The 13,496-nt window shown below is 46.9% G+C and overlaps 1 protein-coding gene across 2 annotated transcripts in view; it reads left to right on the top strand.

The window, feature by feature from the left end:
- SPON1 (spondin 1) overlaps window positions 1-13,496 on the top strand; it is a 2,596,838-nt gene that overhangs the window by 833,240 nt on the left and 1,750,102 nt on the right. The gene's annotated exons all lie outside the window — the stretch shown is intronic.

Genomic DNA, 13,496 nt, shown 5'->3' with positions numbered 1-13,496 from the left:
ACCCTGAAAACTCATCTGTTCAGAAATGCCTATAATCTACAACGACCTCACTGCCCCACCACCGTGCGGAGCTGCCGCCCCACCACCGTGCGGAGCTGCCGCCCTACCACCGTGCGGAGCTGCCGCCCCACCACCGTGCGGAGCTGCCGCCCCACCACCGTGCGGAGCTGCCGCCCCACCACCGTGCGGAGCTGCCGCCCCACCACCGTGCGGAGCTGCCGCCCCACCACCGTGCGGAGCTGCCGCCCAACCTACACCCCATCTACTGTCTCCTCCCCAAAATCCTTTAGGATGTAAGCCCGCAAGGGCAGGGCCCTCTTCCCTCTGTGATAGTCTGTCTATTGTAACGTGTATATGTATTCTGTATGTAACCCCCTCATGTACAGCACCATGGAATCAATGGTGCTCTATAAATAAACAATAATAATAATAATAATAATATTCTATAAACTACTGACAACATGTCTCCGAATTTCCAAGCAATATATTTTGTATTTATTTCACAACAACTTACATTTTACTCAAAAAAAAATACCTATAAAGAAAAACTGAAAATTTTGCAGTGGTCTTTTAATTTCTGCCAGAGCAGTATATATATATATATATATATATATATATATATATATATATATATATATGTATATATACCGCATTTTTCACTTTATAAAACGCACTTTTGTTCCCCCAAATTTTGGGGGAAAGTAGGGGGTGCGTCTTATAAACCGAATATACGGTGTGGGGGGGTGTACATATATATATATATATACTGCAGGGTCCGCTGTGGAGCGCTGCTTGGGGCAGGTGACAGCTGCGGGCGGCAGCGTTTGATCTCCTGCTCCCGCTCATATAATATGCACAGCTGCTGTCCATCAGCAGCGTGGTGCTGAAACTGCATCACGCTGAGGGGCTGGGGCAACGGGGCATATTATATCTGCCTGTGCTCCCTTTGATCGCACATGATCCCCCCTGTGCTAGATATGGCCCCCGTGCTGCTGCCCATAGTAAAATAAAAAAAGCTTTACTTACCTCCAGCGCTGATCTCCGGTCTCCTGCTGCTGCTTTCTGTGATAAGGCACGCAGAGATTATATCACTTTGCCGTGCCGATCACATGACCGGCAGCAAGAACCAGGAAGTGGAGGAGGGAGGACTTGGAGCTCAACTGTGAGGAGGGAGACACGAGGAGGGACAGCGCTGAGAAGGTAAGGAAAGTGTTTTATTTTATTATGGGCAGCAGCATGGGGGGCATATCTAACACAGGGGAGATGTGCCATCTATAGTGGCCATGGGGAGCACACATGGGGGGGGCATATCTAACACAGGGGAGATAAGCCATCTATAGTGGCCATGGGCAGCACACATGGGGGCCATATCTAACACAGGGGAGGTGTGCCATCTATAGGGGCCATAGGCAGCACACATGGGGGCCATATCAAACACAGGGGAGGTGTGCCATCTATAGGGGCCATGGGCAGCACAGGGGGACGTGTCCCAGCACAGGGGGGCTATATTCAATATAAGGGGGCCATATCCAGATTAAGGGGGGCTAATTTTAGGATGGGGGGCTATCAGGGACATATACCCTATATGATTTGTTAGACGGACACTGGCATTATAACCATGGACCCCATTTAACATTAAAAATAAATTCTCTTTTCCTTCACCAAATTTGGGGGTGCATCTTATAATCAGGTGTGTCTTATAAAGCGAAAAATACGGTATATATATATATATATATATGTATGTGTATATATATATATATATATGTCACGCTCCCCGGGTCCCGACGTCGTTTCTCACTCACCGCTCCTGTCCCCGGGTCCCCTGCCCCCAGCCACACGTCCTCCTCGGCACCGCTCCCTGCTCTGGCCTCCAGCACCCGGGCGTCACGCATGTGCATTAGGGCTCGCGCGCGGTCACTGACTTCCTCTTAAAGGCCCTGCACTCCCTAACAGGATATTGCATCAGTCAGGGTCAGGTATATTAGGAGCTCCCTGCCTGGAGGGCGTCGCCTGTTCGTCGAGTTCTGCAAGCTAGAAGTCCAGGTCCCCTTGTGTCTTTCTCATACTAAAGACCTTGTCTCTTCCGTAGAGCCTGCTCTGCGTCCGTAACCGGTCCCTGAATCCAGTCTTGCCAAGAGGTCCTCCGGTGTCCGTCGGCGGGGAATCCAACCACCGTTTCGGCAGCCTGTGCCTGTCTGGTATCTCCGACTTCACCCAGCTGACTTCCATCACACCCAGCTAACCCGGATCCCGCCTGAGATTCCTAACCGTCACCCATACTGGACTTCCGTAATTATCTCTGAGGACTCTGTGGCTCCAAAGACTCCATTTTACCCGTTCCCTGTGGGACGCTAACCCGGTTCCGCTAGTACTCCGGCTACCGTGTACCTAGGCCCTCTGGTGGGGTGACGGGACAGTCCCTGTATAGGGGTTAGCTCCAGGTTGCCTCACTGGGGGAGTCCGGTACACGGCCCAGAGGATCCACCATCACCCGGACCTAACAATATATATATATGTGTATATATATATATATATATATATATATATATATTGTGAGGTAGCGGCGTTGCTTGGGCAAAAACGTGAGGCAGCAGCATGTTCACACCAACAGTCTATTTATTGTTGCAGCATAAATAGATCCAATTTCCAACAATCAAAGTCTCTTCCGGATCACAGCCGGTGCATATAGACAAATCCTTGGTATAAACAGTCTTGTTACCTTAGGACCCCGTTAACCGAAGGGGTCCTGTTAAGGTTCTCCTAGGCTCACACTCTTGGCCTGTGTTCACTCCACACAGAACCAGCTCAGCTCACACAGCATGTGGTAGCTTCATCAACCCTGGCTCTCAACTGAGACACACCCTGATGTGCTCTGCCAGATTTAAACTAAAATGCGAGACATGAGGATTGCTACAAAACCTGGACTGGGAGGAGGGATCTGTCTCCCTGTTACCCTTTGTGCTATAGTCCCCGTAATAGCTATAGCAAACTCAGAGGGTTTCCAGACACATTCTGGGGGACACATAGCGGTCTTCAAATATTACCCCTGTCACTGCCTCACAATATATATATACATGAAATGTAAACAATATATAGTTGTAAAAATATAAATAATTTCAAAAAATGATGTAGCACTCCGCGGTATTTTGGATTCTCAGCGCAAATAAAGCGGACGGCTATGGGCTGCCACCCCCACCCCCATCTGCTTGGCTTTACCTGACTGGCAATCAAAATACAGGAAGCCCATTAATTTATTTTTTTTATTATTATTTAAAAAGATAATGAAAAAAAAAAATGTGTGGGCTCCCGCTGTATTATGATCGCCTGTCAGGTAAAGCCAGGCAGCTGGGGGCTGGGATTCTCGGCAGCCCCAGCCGCCCCTGGAAATGGAGCATTGTTTCTTAGCGCCATTTCCAGGCGCTTTACCCGGCTCGTCCAGCGGCCCTGATGGCTGTGGCTCACTGGGTAATAAAAGGGTTAATACCAGCTTTCTATTCTCAGATGATACTAAGCCCGAAATTCATGATGTCACGCCTAATTAGACATGGCCACCATAAATTTCTAGTAAACAGTAAAAAGAAACACAACAGAGAATTTTTTTTTTATTAGAAAGAAAATGAAAAAAAATGTAGAGACTCCATTTGTATTATATAAACAATACTTAGTCCAACGTAATACACAGGTAGAGCAGTGTCAGCTTCATCACTCTGTACAGACAGTGTCTATACACAGTGAGAAGCAGAGAGAGCCAAGTCAGCTCTGCTACATCACTCTGTACAGAGCGAGATGCAGGCTGACAATGAGGGGATAACTGCACTTGCATCTAGCATGGGCATCACCCCGCACGGACTGATCTCAGGACAGGAGCGCTTCAGCTACATGGAAACACAAGTTGACCCACTGCTGTCCGGAGATTGTGCGCCATGATGCGACACTCGCACAGTGACATTCAAAGTTCAGTTAAGTCCATGAGCCATGGACGGGTGAACCCTGACGTCACCGCGAACATGGCCGAAAACAGCCGATGACTGCCGAATGACAAGCAGTACAGTGAATACCCCTGAGGTTAAGAGGACCTTTGAAATCGTCATAGTCAGGTGACCAGTCTCTAAGCCAATGTCTGTACAACATTCACACCAACTGGTCACATGGGTATGACATCATTGAAGGTCCTGTAAGTCCAGTGTTTGTTACCGGGCAGCACAGCAATGATCGATGGCAGAGGCAGAAGCGGCTGGGAGACAATCTGCAGGACTCGTCGTGGGACCTGTAAGTAAAATCATAATGTTTTTTAATAATGTGCTTTCTTTTTACAGCCCCTGGACCCGATCTGGACCCAATCTGGACCCGATCTGTAACACGAGCTTCCCAGGAAAGCTCGTGATCGTGATCGTGCACGGTATGATCCCCGATCTTTACAGATCGGGATTGACCATCACTAGCAATAATATATGTGGGGCTAATAAAAATTTAGCTTCCCTATGGGTGTATATAAGGGAAGGGAGAAAGAATAATAACATGCTTATAGAAGTTTGTTATGTCTCCAAATATGATGGAATCAGGAGAAAATATCCTTATAAAGCAAATAGAAGAGGCAGCAAATCTGGAAAAGTCAAAATTATAGGGGACTTCAACTTACTCGAAATAAAATGGGGAGCAGAAATCTGCAGATTCAGCAAAGAAACAGGTTTTTGACCATAATGAAAGACAATTACCTTTCATAACTGGTTCAGGACCCACCAAGAAGAAGGGGGGTCCTGAAAGACCTAGTACTAACCCATAGGACGGATTGCATCAAATATACGATTTGGGGGTCACTTGGGTCACAAAATAATAAGTTTTCATGTATCCTTTAATAAGAAGTATGATGAAGGGGTTACAAGGACACTAAATTTCAGGAAGGCGAATTTACAGCATTTAAGAGATGAACTTAGTGCCATTAAAAATAACACTGTCCTAAGAAATAAAAGTACACAAAGCAAATATGACACATTTAGAAGTATCCTGAAAAGGTCCTGTGCACAAAGTATACCACATAGGAGGAAACATCTATTATCTGTATAATAATCTTTATTTTTTTATATAGCGCTAACATATTCCGCAGAGCTTTACATGCATCAGTGACACTGTCCCCATTGGAGCTTACAATCTAAATTCCCTATCTGTATGTCTTTGGACTATGGCTAAATAGAGCTTAAAGGGGCGCAATAAATTAGAAAAAGAAAGTGTTTAGATAACTAAATCAAGAGGGTAGTGATGAGGCATTAAATACTTATAAAAAATTAAATTTTGTAAAACGCAAATAAAAGCAGCAAAGATTGAGACAGGGAGAGTCATTGGTAGAAAAAGTAAAAATAATCCAAAATTATTCTTCAACTACATTAACAGTAATAAACTCAAAAAAGATAGTGTTGCCCCCTCAAACATAGTCTGGGTGAAATGATGGAAGAAGATAAAGGAAAGGCCAATCTGCTGAAAGCCTTTTCCTCTACAGTATTTATACAAGAAAATCCTATGACTAGAGATGAGCCAGCCTCTAAAGGCTCGACTTTGGTTCGGTTCGTCGAACGGAGGCCCCGTTCGAGTTTGGTTCGGCGAACCGTTCGACGAACCTCTCGAACCCCATTGAAAACAATGGGAGGCAAACACAAACACATAAAAACACATAGAAAACACCTTCAAAGGTGTCCAAAAGGTGACAAACAACTCCCAAGACACCACAAACACATGGGAAAGTGACAAGGACATATACTCATGCGAAAACAAAACAGCTGGATGAGGAAAAAGATGAGGAGACACAGATATAGACATGACATGCCCTTCTAAAATCTTGTAAAACACAGCAAGGGGACTCCAAGCAGAGTCTCCCTTTTTTCCAAAAATTGGTCCACACACACCACAACTTCAGTGGCATCACTTGTACCCCAGTTGCAAACTGGACAGGTTGATTTGCATCAAGCACATTCAAAAATACGCCAGACTTAACTGTCCCCAGGATGACACCGGGGTAGGTAGCAAAGTCCTTGCTGAACCATGACTTGTTCATCTTGGCTCATTGTTAAAAACACTTCAATGGTACTCCAAGCAGAGTCTCCCTTTTTTCCAAAAATTGGGCCCCACAGACACCACTTGTGGCCTTGCATTGGATGGTCTAAAAAAATTATGAAACAATTACATAAAATTGCTGTTACCAGCATCAGATACAGTATTGAAGGTACGGTTTGACTGCTAATGACGAGACAGTCCCATGCTTGCCAAGTTACAACTGGGAGACTCACTCTGTGCACCACTGGTGTTTGGTGGAAAAGCCGAGTTAAGATTGAGTAACAGCTTCTGCTGATACTCCTGCATACGTGCGTCCCTTTCTATGGCTGGAATTATTTCGCCAAATTTGGACTGATAGCGGGGATCTAATAGTGTGGCAACCCAGTAGTCATCATCACTTCTAATTCGGACAATCCGAGGGTCATGTAGGTAGTGCAGCAAGAAGGCATGTGTCTTGCGCATCCATGTGGACCAAGTCCTCGCTGTGTTTGTGGCGGCGAGGTGAGAACCGTGCTTTCTTCCTCTGACATCTCCCCCAACCTCGTTCAACCGAAATTTGACCAAGGTCTCCCTCATCTGCTGAGCCTTCCATGGCTATCGAGAGTTTGTCCTCCATTTCTTCCTGGTCTCCTGCACCTTCCTCAACATTTTGGCTGCTACCATGCGCCCTTGTTACTCCCTCTCCCCCACTGTCCCATTCCTGCAGCCTTGGTGATGCTGAACAACTGGACCTTGTAGATGTTGGTATCCATTGCGCATATGAATCCTCCTGTACTTCCTCCCCTTCCTCTTGTCCCAACCCCTGACTCCGTATAGTGTTAAGCGTGTGCTCCAGCATGTAAATATCTGGAATTGTCATGCTAATAATGGCATTGTCAGAACTAAACATATTCGTTGCCATGTCGAAACTGTGCAGAAGGGTGCATAGGTCCTTGATCTGAGACCACTCCAGCAGCATGATCTGCCCCACGTCTGCATCTCGTTGGCCCATGCTATACGTCATATCGTATTGCACCAGGGCTCGGTGGTGCTGCCACAGTCGCTGCAACATATGGAGAGTCGAATTTCAGTGTGTCGCCAGATCACATTTTAGGCGGTGAACCGGCAGGCCGAAAGACTTCTGGAGTGATGCAAGATGGTCAGCTGCGAAAGTGAGAAACGGCGGAAGTGAGCAGAGAGTGACCGTGCCCTGTGCAGAATCCTATCTAGGCTGGGATAGTGGGTTAAAATTTGCTGGACAACAAGGTTCAACACATGAGCCATACAAGGCACGTGTGTCACCTTGCCCAGGTGAAGGACCGCACCCAGGTTTGCAGCATTGTCTCACACGGCCTTCCCAGGCTGCAGGTTGAGTGGAGACAACCATTTACGAAACTCGGACTGCAGAGCTGACCACAACTCCTCAGCTGTGTGACTCAGACACTTTCCCAGACATTTCAATGTAAAGACCACCTGATGCCATTGAGATCTTCTGCCAGCATAGTAAGGAGGTGTGCGGGATTCCTTGTGCGCAGGTACAATGCGGGTAGCGTGACCAGGCAGACTTGGGGAGGAGGTGGAGGACCCAGACGAGGTTGAGGAGGCAGAAGCAGTGGAGGAACTTCTACATAAAGAGGATTGACGCACAAGTCGTGGGGACGGCAAGACTAGTTCAGCAGACCCTTCTCCATCTCTCACCATAGTTACCCAGTGCCCAGTCAGCGACATGTAACGCCCCTGTCCATGCTTACTGGTCCAAGTATCGGTGGTGAAATGCACCCGGTCACACACAGAGTTTCTCAAGGAAGCGGTGATGTTGTGTGTGTCATGCTGGTGTAGCACAGGCACACCTTTCTTGGAGAAGTAGTGGTGACTAGACATCTGGTACTGGGGCACTGCGACTGACATAAGGTCTCAAAAATCCTCTGTGTCCACTAGGCGGAAAGGCAGCATTTCGGTAGCCAAGAGCTTACAGGGGGTGAAAGTGAACCTCGTAGCTTTGTCATGCGCCGGAGAAAATGGCCTTTTATTTGTCCATATCTGAGGGACAGAGATCTGGCTGCTGTGTGAAGACGGTGTTGAGTAGGGTGTCCCTGGAAAACTGCAGGTCTGTGAGGAAAGTGCAGGCGGAGACATGATGTTGCCTTCATCCAAAGTTGGTGCTCTTGATGTCTGAGAGAGCTCTACACCAGCACTTGTTTCCCCTTCCAAAACAACTGACGACCTGCCAAGCAAACTGCCTGTTGCGGTTAAAGAGGTGCAAAGTCTGCATGGAAAAACATGTGTGACAGCTGTCCCCACAGTCATAGAGGAAGAAGAGCGTGCAGATTCACTTGAAGGGGCAGACAGTGGTTGGCCCGCTACGCTAGGCCGCATTGTAGCACAGTGAGCTTCCCACTGGGACTTATGCTTGTTATTCATGTGACGATTCATGGAAGAAGTTGTCAAACTTGTGAGCTTTTGGCCTCTACTTATAGATTGGCGACAAATCTTACATATCACATGATTTGGGAGATCCTTTGCGAGGTCAAAAAAGGACCAGGCTAGGCAAGGCTTAGAGCCCATGCGACCTGCAGAGTCACCCTGACTTGTGCTCAGAGGCAGAGTGGTGGCTGAGGATGCAGTTGTTGATGTGCTTCCAGTACTCCGACTCTGTCCAGGAAGGCACAAGGTAACTTCATCGTCAGTCGCATCCTCCTCCACCGCCTCTGCTGACCTCCTTGAGTGCGTGAATGTGGGTTGAAAGTAAGTGGGATCCAGAACTTCTACATCAAGCGTTGTGTTTGCACTCCCCTCGCCCTCAGACCTAACCTCTTCCTGCCCTGACTGAATAGTTAAGTTGTCATCCCAATCAGGTATGTGCGTTTCATCGTCATCAGTATGTTCCTCATTGTCTCCACCAACAGGTGTTACAGTTTGGGAATGAGGGTGTACATTATGCTCAGAAACTTGCTCATCAGGGCCTGGATCAGACTCACAAAGCTTCTGGGCATCACTGCCGACCTTTTCCTGGTCTGTACTCACTGTAGCTTGGGAGAAGACCTCTGATTTTCAGGATATAGTGTGACTGAACAGCCCTGCAGACTCAGCCATCTCTGTTACACCATACTCTACATGGCGGGTGGAGACTTGAGAGCTGTGAGAAAGCAAGTGCGACTGGGGTGACAACTCAGAGGACTGTTGTTTTTTGGATGTTGAAGTTGATGTGGAGGAGAGGGCACTTGTTGGAGCACTTGCGATCCATTCAAGCATGTTCTTTTTTGGTGCATCATCTACCTTGTTAGAGTTGTTCTGTTACGTAAAAAAAGGGAGCACATCAGATTGGCCACGGAAAGTAGTAGACATCTTACTTTTGCTGGAAGATGGCCTTTCTTCAGCACATGTTAATGTAGGTTTCCCACCTAAGCCACGGACGCAAACTTTTTTTCCTTTTCCAACACGCCTGTTCCCCTTTCCACCAGCATCTGTCCTTTTGCCACTCATTTTGTTAGCAACAAGATTGGACACTTAAAATGTGGTAGCAAAAATGGGGAGGTGGTGTAGATTGCAGAGGTGGTCTAGCTTTATTGACATCTGAAGAACCAACACTGAGTATCCCGGTCAATTTTAGTATGCCCCTAACAGTGGCAGCACAGTTTGCAATTAGAATTACGTTGCTAAAAATTGACAGGTGTGTACAATGCAGAGGTGGTCTAGCTTTATTGACAGCTGACGAACCAACACTGAGTATCCTGGTCACTTTTAGTATGCCGTCAACAGTGGCAGCACAGTTTGCAATTAGAATTACGTAGCTAAAAATTGACAGGTGTGTACAATGCAGAGGTTGTCTAGCTTTATTGATAGCTGACGAACCAACACTAAGTATCCCAGTCAATTTTAGTATGCCCCTAACAGTGGCAGCACAGTTTGCAATTAGACTTGCGTAGCAAAAATGGACAGGTGTGTAGCATGCACAGGTGCTGTGGGTCAGTGGACAGCAAAGGAACACTAACTTAGTATTCCAGACACTTTTAGGATGCCACAAAAAGTGTCAGCTCTTTGGGGAAATAAAATAGCGTGGCAAAAAATGGCCAGGTGGGTACAATGCCCGGGTGCTGTGGGTCAGTGGACAGCAAAGGAACACTAACTTAGTATTCCAGACACTTTTAGGATGGCACAAAAAGTGTCAGCTCTTTGGACAAATAAAATAGCGTGGCAAAAATGGGCAGGTGGGTACAATGCCCGGGTGCTGTGGGTTAGTGGACAGCAAAGGAACACTAACTTAGTATTCCAGACACTTTTAGGATGCCACAAAAAGTGTCAGCACTTTGGGGAAATAAAATAGCGTGGCAAAAAATGGCCAGGTGGGTAGAATGCACAGGTGCTGTAGATAGCAGGACAGCAAAGCCCAGCACAGCGTTTGCACGGACCTGCCTAGCAGCTATGGCTATGAACGCCTTTAAATCAGCCCTGAAAAGGGCTTAAATAACCAGTAGCCCTTAATACCTAAAGCGCTGTGTAGATTGCACTGTATCTCTATAGCGTATGCAGCAGTGGTAGCAGAGGGAGCGGGAGTAGTGACTGTCACCCACACGCAGCAGACAGATAATGACGGCTATGGGGAAAATGGCCGTGTCTTATAGAGCAAAGACATGTGACATGCTCAGCCTATGACACAAGCCCTTGCTTGTCTGGCAAAAATCCACTGTGCAGTGTGTGTCTCTGTGATTTGCTGACAGCCTGGCCCGCCCCACTGTACGCGCGGTTTGGGAAAAAAAAAATGGCGATCGGCATTATCTCAGCATTCAGCTGAGCAGCAGCACTGATCTAAACCCCGTCCCCCCGCACACTATACGCTGAATTTTGATAATAGCATGATTCACACAGTGACTCACACCATTACAGTGAAAAGCAGTAGTAACTAGCTTGGCTTTTTGGTGCTCGAACCATTCTCGAACGTAACTCAAACTGTCGAGCTTTTAGCAAAAAGCTCGAATTCGTCGAGCCTCTCGAACTCCCCCCAAAATCACTCGAACATGAAATTGGCGAACATCGAACATCGCTCAACTCTACCTATGACTGATGACCTTATAGACCAGGCCAAATTTTAGAAATCTGACCAGTGTCATTTTATGTGGTAATAAGTAGGGAACGCTTCAACGAATCCCAGTGATTCCTGACACTTTTTTTCATGACATATTGTACTTCATGTTAGTCATAAATTTAGGATACTTTGTCTTTATTTGTGAAAAAATTGAACATTTCTCAACATTTTTTAAAATTTTCACAATTTTCAAACTTTGAATTTTTATGCCCTTAAACCAAAGTCATGTCTCAAAATAGATAATAGTGTGACGACATGGACACCCAATGCCTAGCATGGGTTAAAGTTTCTTAAAATTCAGCCAGACGTATTGTTCTTCTGTGTGCTAACTCATGTTTGCTAAACTATTGTTTCTACCAGACCCTCTGAGAGTCCGTTGTAATGTAGTTGTGTATTGCTAATCTAATGTAAATTACCTTAGTAGCCATTGTCTAGTCTGTGCATTCCAGACACCAGATATCCTCAGTCTTTCTGTCCACATCATTTAAATGAACATTATCCATGCAGCTTGAAATTAATCCAATAAGAGAAGCAACCTTGTACAACCAATCCGATAAGGGCACAGTTTATCCTAAGGGAAGGTTATGGCTATAAAAGGGATTTCTTTAAGTCACCAGAGGTTGTTAATGGATGTGCATGATCCAGTCTAAGCTCTTATGAGCTGCCTAGAGGATAAGGATACCTTGTGGCTTCAATCTAGGGACTCCGGTTCCGATTGGAGACCATACCCACAGTCTAGGGATTTCGACTCCGGCTGCCAGCATTATATCTAGAGATGAGCGAACCGGTCCCGGTTCGGCTCGAGGCCGGTTCGCCGAACGGAGGTCCCGTTCGAGTTCGGCTCGTCGAACGTTCGACGAACCGAACTCGAACTGCATAGGAAACAATGGCAGGCAATCACAAACACAGAAAAACACCTAGAAAACACCCTCAAAGGTGTCCAAAAGGTGACAAACAACTCAAACACATGGGAAAGTGACAAGGACATATACTCATGCGAAAACAAAACAGCTGGACAAGGAAAAAGAGGAGGACACACAGATATATGAGTATATGCAAGGAAACATCGATTCCATTATTGTGCAACTTGAGCCCTGCTCATTTTAGACTTCCAATCTGGATAAATTGCCTGAGCTCGCCACGTACGCCTTGGGGATCTTGTCGTGTCCTGCAGCCAGCGTTCTCTCGGAACCTGTCTTCAGTGCTGCTGGGGGTCTGCTGGCAGATAAGCACAAGTGTCTGTCCACTGACAATGTGGACATGGCTCTCAGAGGACTTTTCTTCCCCTGGGTCAGCCAGGGGACGGGAAAGGCACGCGTATTTTTGAGAGTGCTTCATGCAAAGCATCTTTTTCTTTTTCAAAAGGGGGCTCAACCGATGCCAGTCAAGTGGGGTGTGTGTGGCCCAGTTAGTGGAAACGAGGGAGACTGTGGTTGGAGTCCCCACGCTGTGTCTCTAAAAGAACCAAGATGAACAAGTCATGGCTCTCAGAGGACTTTTCTTCCCCTGGGTCAGCCAGGGGACGGGAAAGGCACGCGTATTTTTGAGAGTGCTTCATGCAAAGCATCTTTTTCTTTTTCAAAAGGGGGCTCAACCGATGCCAGTCAAGTGGGGTGTGTGTGGCCCAGTTAGTGGAAACGAGGGAGACTGTGGTTGGAGTCCCCTCGCTGTGTCTCTAAAAGAACCAAGATGAACAAGTCATGGCTCTCAGAGGACTTTTCTTCCCCTGGGTCAGCCAGGGGACGGGAAAGGCACGCGTATTTTTGAGAGTGCTTCATGCAAAACATCTTTTTCTTTTTCAAAAGGGGGCTCAACCGATGCCAGTCAAGTGGGGTGTGTGTGGCCCAGTTAGTGGAAACGAGGGAGACTGTGGTTGGAGTCCCCTCGCTGTGTCTCTAAAAGAACCAAGATGAACAAGTCATGGCTCTCAGAGGACTTTTCTTCCCCTGGGTCAGCCAGGGGACGGGAAAGGCACGCGTATTTTTGAGAGTGCTTCATGCAAAGCATCTTTTTCTTTTTCAAAAGGGGGCTCAACCGATGCCAGTCAAGTGGGGTGTGTGTGGCCCAGTTAGTAAAAACGAGGGAGACTGTGGTTGCAGTCCCCTCGCTGTGTCTCTAAAAGAAACAAGATGAACAAGTCATGGCTCTCAGAGGACTTTTCTTCCCCTGGGTCAGCCAGGGGACGGGAAAGGCACGCGTATTTTTGAGAGTGCTTCATGCAAAGCATCTTTTTCTTTTTCAAAAGGGGGCTCAACCGATGCCAGTCAAGTGGGGTGTGTGTGGCCCAGTTAGTAAAAACGAGGGAGACTGTGGTTGCAGTCCCCTCGCTGTGTCTCTAAAAGAAACAAGATGAACAAGTCATGGCTCTCAGAGGACTTTTCTTCCCCTG

This window comes from Anomaloglossus baeobatrachus, chromosome 10 (genome assembly GCF_048569485.1).
Source record: "Anomaloglossus baeobatrachus isolate aAnoBae1 chromosome 10, aAnoBae1.hap1, whole genome shotgun sequence".
NCBI lineage: Eukaryota > Metazoa > Chordata > Amphibia > Anura > Aromobatidae > Anomaloglossus > Anomaloglossus baeobatrachus.
Note: the sequence above shows the minus strand (reverse complement) of the source record. Positions and strands in the feature narration are given on the sequence as shown.